This window comes from Myotis davidii, unplaced genomic scaffold (assembly GCF_000327345.1).
Source record: "Myotis davidii unplaced genomic scaffold, ASM32734v1 scaffold1496, whole genome shotgun sequence".
Taxonomy (NCBI): Eukaryota; Metazoa; Chordata; class Mammalia; order Chiroptera; family Vespertilionidae; genus Myotis; species Myotis davidii.
In genome coordinates, this window is record NW_006287744.1 from 32,613 (window position 1) to 39,876 (window position 7,264).

Here is a 7,264-nt window from a genome sequence, read left to right on the forward strand (position 1 = left end):
GCGCCCCCTAGAAATTAATTTTTTTTAAATTTCAATAGCAATTAAACAGAAAGATATATGTATTAATGTTTCTACCTTTTTCGTAAAATATAGTAAAGAAAGGTGTAAATTAGAAACATTGAAGTTTGAAATTATGAAACTATTTATTGAACTCAGAATAGAAAGGTAATACAAAAAAAGTTAAAACAAATGCACCTGTGGCCATCACCGCCCGCCCTGGATCGCTGCAGCGCCCACCAGGGGGCGGTAGCGCCCACTTTGGGAATCACTGGAGTATACCAATGCACGTTTGGGGGATATAGTGGTGTGGTGGCCACATGGGGGATGTAACTTTTACAACCTATAAGAGAGTGCCTGCATGGTGGGGTGAAGCAAGGTGGGTGGGGATCGATGCACTTTTTCTTTTCTTTCTGACTCTCTAACTTCAAGCTCTTGAAAGACAGTGGGATGATGGACAGTGGCTATAAGGTTTGACATTTTTTTTTTCGGTTACTTAATTGGGTTCTTATAAGAAATTTAGAACACCAGTTTGTGAGGATAAAGCTCATTGGTGAGAGCGAACAGAGAGCGGAGGCAGCCCTGGAACTGAGGAACAGCTTTGATTTTTGGCAGAATTTGCGAGTCCACAGCTTTCTGGTCAACCTTGCGCTGTTCTGTAATCCCGTATTTCTCTTTCTCTGTGTGGAAGATCTCACCCTCCTGGTGTCTGGACTTGCGCAGCTTCTTCTTGAAGTCAGCATCATTGAGATGTTCGGGGATTTTCACACCGCTGATAGCAATTTTGGTGGAGGTGGCGAGGACAAATTTCTAGTGTGTTCTACGAAGAGGAACTCGATTGAGGGACAGAGGTCCAGTCACAAGAGGCAAGCCACTGCCCAGCGGCTTCAGGAAAACCACCCTCTTGCCTGTGTGGCGCCCGGTGAGGATGATCAGAATGGTCCCAGGAGGGATGCTGGCCGGCGGTCTCCTCACATGCTGACTGGAGGGTTTCTTGCTCTGACTCAGCAGCTTTCGAGGCACACCTTCAGGAGGATGATATCTGGGCCTTTTGCGGAGTTTAACCACTTGGGTCCCACCATTCTTGTCGCCACCAACTGGTTTTGTGACAGTAGCAAGAACTTTCTCCTTTTTCTTTTCAATCCTGGGTTTAGAGGCCGAATACTTCCTTTTGTACGTGGCCTTTCGCGAATACCTAGCCGACCGGGAGTATCTGCCAGTTCCTCTGAGGAGGATCGGGTTTCGGCTGCAGGGGGGCTTCCCCTTCTTAGGGGCCTTAACCTTGCCCCCAGCGTCAGCCTTCCTCTTGGCTTCAGGTTTCTGCTCCTTAGAATCAGGTGTCTTCTCCTTAGTATCCGGCTTCTCAGTTTTCTTTTCACCCACCATCTTGCAAGATGGGAAAGAAGGTTTGGCATTTTTTTTTTTTTTTTATCAACATCTAAGCAGCACATACTGTTCTGTTTTAGGGAACAACATTTATCCAGTCCAGCAGTTTTACTGATTAGTCTACCTCCATCCTTTTCTTTTCACCCACCATCTTACAAGATGGGAACAAAGGTTTGGCGTTTTTTACCAACATCTCAGCAGCACATGCTCTCCTGTTTTAGAGAACAACACATATCCAGCCCAGCAGTTTTACTGATTAGTCTACCTCCATCCATTTTCTACTAGAAGTTCCTCCAAAACTATACAAATGATTCACTATTATCCTTCATTTCCTGCAGTATTGTACATTTAGAATTTTCCAGGTCCTTACACCTATTCCAAAAGGGGAAATTTGGAGATTACCAGGAATTGCTACAGAAATGCAATCTTAACCTGGAACTCAATCTATCCATTTTTGAAATCTATAAACCTTAGATCTCTTGATTTGCTGTCTCTTAGATCATCTGCTGTTTGCTTTTACTAATTTTTCCATGGCTCATCTGAATCCTTAGCCAACTCTTTGGAATGAATTTAGAAAAGTTACTCCCCACAATAATAGCTGTAGAAATCAGGAATTGCTACAGAAATGCGATCTTAACCTGGAACTCAATCTATCCAGTTTTGAAATCTATAAACCTGGGCTTAGATCTCTTGATTTCCTGTCTCTTAGATCATCTTCTGTTTGCTTTTACTAATTTTTCCATAGCTCATCTGAGTCCTTAGCCAACTCTTTGGAATGAATTTGGAAAAGTTACTCCCCACAATAATAGCTGTAGAATTTTGAACAAGTAACTTAATCTTCTTAAGCCTTAATTTTGTGATAAAAAAAGGTGGATAATAGGATTGTCAAGGCACTGAATATTTTAGGTACTTTTCATGGATCATTATGTATTATTGTTAATCCTCTCAGAAACCCTATGGGACAGAGACTATTGGCATTTCCAATTTACAGATGAGAAAACTAAGGTTCACTACAATCTTCTTAAGCCTTAATTTTGCGATTAAAAAAAAAGGTGGATAATAGAATTGTCAAGGCATTGAATATTTTAGGTACTTTTCATGCATCATTATGTATTATTGCTAATCCTCTCAGAGACCCTATGGGACAGAGACTATTGGCATTCCCAATTTACAGATGAGAAAACTAAGGTTCACTAAGGTTCAATTTGCCCAAGATCATATATCTAGTGAGTGGTAGAGCCAGATTTGAATCCAGGCAGTCTTAATCAGGATTCTTTTTGTAAACTACAACACAGTTTTAATTTTTATTGAATTTATTGGGGTGACATTGGTTAATAAAATTATATAGGTTTCAGGTGTACAATTCTAGAATACATGATATGTATATAGTTTTGTGTGTTCACTATTCCAAGTCAAGTCTTCTTTCATCACCATTTATCCCCCCTTCACCCTCTCCTTCCTTCCCCACCCCCTTTCTCTCTGGTAATCACCATACTGTTGTCTGTATCTATGATTGTGTTGTTTTTTTTAATTAATCCCTTCATCTTTTTCTCTTAGTACCCCAAACCCCTCTTCCATCTGACAGTTGACAATCTATTATCTGTGACTATGAGTGTATTTCTATTTTGTTTGTTAGTTTATTTTGTTCTTTAGGTTCCACTTGTAAGTGAAATCATATGGTACTTGTCTTTCTCTAACTGGCTACTTTCACTTAGCATAATATACTCAATGTCCATCCATGCTGTCCCAAATGGTAAGATTTCCTTTTTTTGGCCGAGTAGTATTACATTGTGTAAATGTACTACTCAGCTTTTTTATTCCCTCATCTACTGATGAGCCCTTAGGCTGCTTCCAAATCTTTGCTACTGTAAATAACGCTGCAATAAATATAGGGGTGCATATACTCTTTCAAATTAGTATTTCGGGTTTCTTCAGCATATTCCCAGAAGTGGGATCACTGGGTCAAATGGCAGTTCCATTTTTAATTTTTTGAAGTAACATCATACTCCTTTCCATGATGGCTGCATCAGTCTGCATTCCCACCAACAGTGCATGAGGCTTTCCCTTTTCTCCATATCATCGCCCACACTTGTTGTTTGTTCATTTATTGATGATAGCCATTCTGAAAGGTGTGAGGTGATATCTTATTGTGGTTTTAATCTGTATTTATCTGATAATTAGTGATGTTGAGCATCTTTTCATATGTCTATTGACCATCTGTATTTCCTCTTTGGAGAAGTGTCTCTTCAGGTCTTTTACACATTTTTAATTGAAATGTGTGTGGGGTTTTTTTGCATGTGTTGAGCTCTATAAGTTCTTCATATATTCTGGATCTTAACCCCTTATCAGATATATCATTGGTGAATATACAACACAGTTTTTAAATCTACATTGTCACAATGTTGATTTAAAAGCTGTGTTGTATAAACTTAGCTACACCTAAACTTAAAAGATTATGTGAAAAGAGGCTAGGTAGGTGCCAATGACAGGGACTTCACAGTATACTGGGCTCCCCAGAATTGCAAGTGTTGAAGATTCCTGTAGGAAAAGTGTCCATGACAGGGGCACAGGTCAGCAGCATGGCCTAATGGAAACATTTAGAGGCACAGATTTGAATGGTGTCATAACCTTGGGGTATATTTAGTTCTGCAATTTCCTTTGGAGCTCATTCCAAAAGAACTCTATGGTTTGGGACATTTCCAACCACTCTGGGGAGGAATCTGGGAGGTCTGGGAATTTGAAATTTCATCAGATCCAACATAGACAATCTTAGGGGCAAGATAGGGTTAGGAAGCAATTTATGCTTTCCACAGAAATCCCTGGACTTCTGCAACTTTCTGGAGTTTGGGGATGTGGTGAGGGGCCTTATGGGACTGTCTGTGTAGTACTTGGAGGCCACAGTAAGTGGCATAAAGTGAAACAATGCAACAGTGAACAGTTATTATTCATTTAGCTGTCCAGGATTTGATTTCCTGTCTGTGCGAAGGGAATTCCCCATCTTATGAGTATTTGTGGAGAGTCAGCTATCCATTATCGAAGGGAAAAAAAAATGCTAAACACACACTTTCCCAATCCTTTTGTAGATAGGAGCACTGAATCGGAACTTTACTGTGTACAAAGTCAGAACCATGAAGGGTCCTTTTAGGTATGCAGTAGTTGAAGCAAGATCAGGTTTTCTGGGCAGAAGGGGCATCAGGGCACATATTCCCCTCTGCTGACAGGACCCACTTCTCCTAGCTACTGTGCTGTGTGCCGTGGGAGCCAGAGGATGTTAATGATCATCCAAAGCCTGAACTGAAGACAAGGTCTACCTGTATCTCATCCCAACCTTAGTGTTTGTCTCCCCCCGCCATGTCTGTTTCACAGTTTTGAGGTATCCTCATTTAGTTCATGATTATAATCCTTTGCCTTAAATCTTTTTCATTGTCCCCTATTTTATAGCTACCTCTCAAATTTCCTTTCATCTGTAAATCCAGGCAACTGAGCATGTAAAAATTATTTGGCCGGTAACTTTCCTTAGAATTCTTTAGGTGCTTTTCATTTCAGACCTTTTGTCCATCACTAATTTTTCAAGCCCAACTCTCCCCAGCATGGTCTTCTGTGGGAATAGGTGAGCCTGACTCCTATCCATCCTTCAGGAACAGGATGATAAGGAGAGGCTTTTATTAAAATTAAGATCATAAATTTGAGAACTAGAAACATTTTGGCTTCTAGGCTCATGTGTTTTAGTGGCAGCATGGGCCAATAATCTCCAAGGCTTAGTTTCCCGATCTTAGCAATCCACCCTGAGTGTTGCTGTCTGATCTAAATATGGTGGCATGGGAAGCACTCACCCCAGTCAGTGCTGAGCACAGGCCCTGCTGGAATGCTTGTCCTTGGGTCTCTAATTTGTGAGGCCGAGGCACTGCTCTTGGTTGGAAGAGTCCATGGTTATGCTTCTCTCGCTGGTTACCAAGCAGAAATCAGGGTCTTCATGGGTAGGTACTTAATTCACTTACTTTACATTTTGATGCTTGGGAACACAGATTTTTTAATCTGTTCACTCCCACCCACCCCTTTAATTGTAAGGCAGAAGCCCTCTAGCTTGGTATTTTAGCCCATTGCGTTCAGTGTCAACTATTAACAGCAATTCTACAGTGTACCTAAGCCAATACACTCAAGAGATAATTAACATTCTTAAGATTCAAATAGGAATGTAATACATACACACAAGCAAAAATGATGATAACTTGTATAAACTGACACTTAGACCAAGGGGTGCCATCAAAGGACAGCTGGGGTTGAGATGCTGGAACTGTGTTCTCTAATGATACTCATAACTCTCCAGTTAAGAGATCGATTATCACCGTGTCAAGGTAAAATCTCTACACTCACCTACTAATGTTTCTCTAGTTCCTCCCTCTTCTCTTTCCCATCTTCTTTTATGCATTGTATATTTCTCCAAACATCTCCAAAATGGGCTGAAGAGGACTTTTGGAGAATGGAGCCTCTGGGAGTCACTTTAAGTTATATGCATCTGCACCGTATTGGAAAGATATCCCTTCACTTATTTTTGTATGTACCTTCACTCTTCCCTACCCCCCTCAACTCATAAAACTCACAAAGTGTGAGCCCAGGGGAGCTCAGAGTTCTGGGAAGGGAGGGCAAACATTTATTGAGGTAGTGTCGGCCCAGCAGTGTGCTAGTCAATTTACTTAAATTATCTGATTTTAATTTCACTGTACCTAATGAAAAAAGTATTATATCACTGTTTTTCAAATGAGAAAACTGAAGCTCAGGGAGATCATGTAATTTGCTTAAGGTCAAATAGTCAATAAAGTATTAGTAATCAAACTCAAATTATTCTGACTCCAAATGAAATCATTTCTCTACCCCATCCGATCTCTTGCACTTCTAATAATCTCTATTTAAGAGCCCCTATTAAGAGTCTTTAAGTTTCTAGTTGTGCCCAATGCAATACCAAGACAATTGGGAAGAGATTAAAGTATATATACTTAAATAGGAAGGCTCTAGAATACAAATCATTGTCTATCACTTCTCTTTTCAAAAAATCAGTTTTATTGATATATAATTACATATCATAAAGCTTAAAATGCACTCTTCATTGGTTTTAAGTATACTTATAGAGTTCTGCATTCATCACTATAATCTAACTTGAGAACTATACTTTTTATCAGGGTTAGTTGTTCAAGTCTACCCCCGTGTTCACTACCTAAATCTGGGAGGTCCTTCCTCCCTTGTCTGAGGTGGTAGAGCATGGTGTTCCACTGCAGGAGTGAAATGATGAGATTAAACTATTATCAGGTGAAACCACCTGCAGTCCAATTTCAAAATATTTCTGTTTTCAAATGACTTCTCTGGAGGAAAGGGGCTATAAATCCCCTAAATAAATAATGATAAATGTTCTGGTCTGTATATGTATCATAGGGATATTACTTTGGCGTGCTGGCACTTAGCAAATGAGAAATGTCAAAACACATAAACTGCTTAATCCATATTGGATCATGACAAATTGATTTGGAAATCCTGTTTTCTCCTATCAGGTGCTGCTTCTGGGATGGATTGTTTCACATTTTTTATACTGGCTTGGAGGCCTTTGACTTCTGTTATTGAGAATAGAAAGGCAATTTAGCAATTCTGGGAGGTATCTGACAGAAGGCTTTAAAATAAGTTTTTATCATCCTTTCCTGAATTGATATTTTATGTCACCCCTGTACAGAGTCATGGTTCCATCAACTTTTTTATGCTTGGAAAAATACTCTAAGTATCTATAACCATTTCCATCACCTTCCATTTATTATTTTATTCTGAATATCTATGAAGAAAGTGCCTGCTTTAAAATTATGTAGAATCCTAATGACTTTGGTAGCTATCATCCATT

General features: G+C 39.7%; 1 pseudogene; it reads right to left on the reverse strand.

Annotated features, from left to right (window-relative positions):
* Positions 1 to 516: 516 nt before the first annotated feature.
* LOC102763381 lies at positions 517 to 1,383 on the reverse strand (annotated as a pseudogene).
* Between the last annotated feature and the right edge of the window lie 5,881 nt (positions 1,384 to 7,264).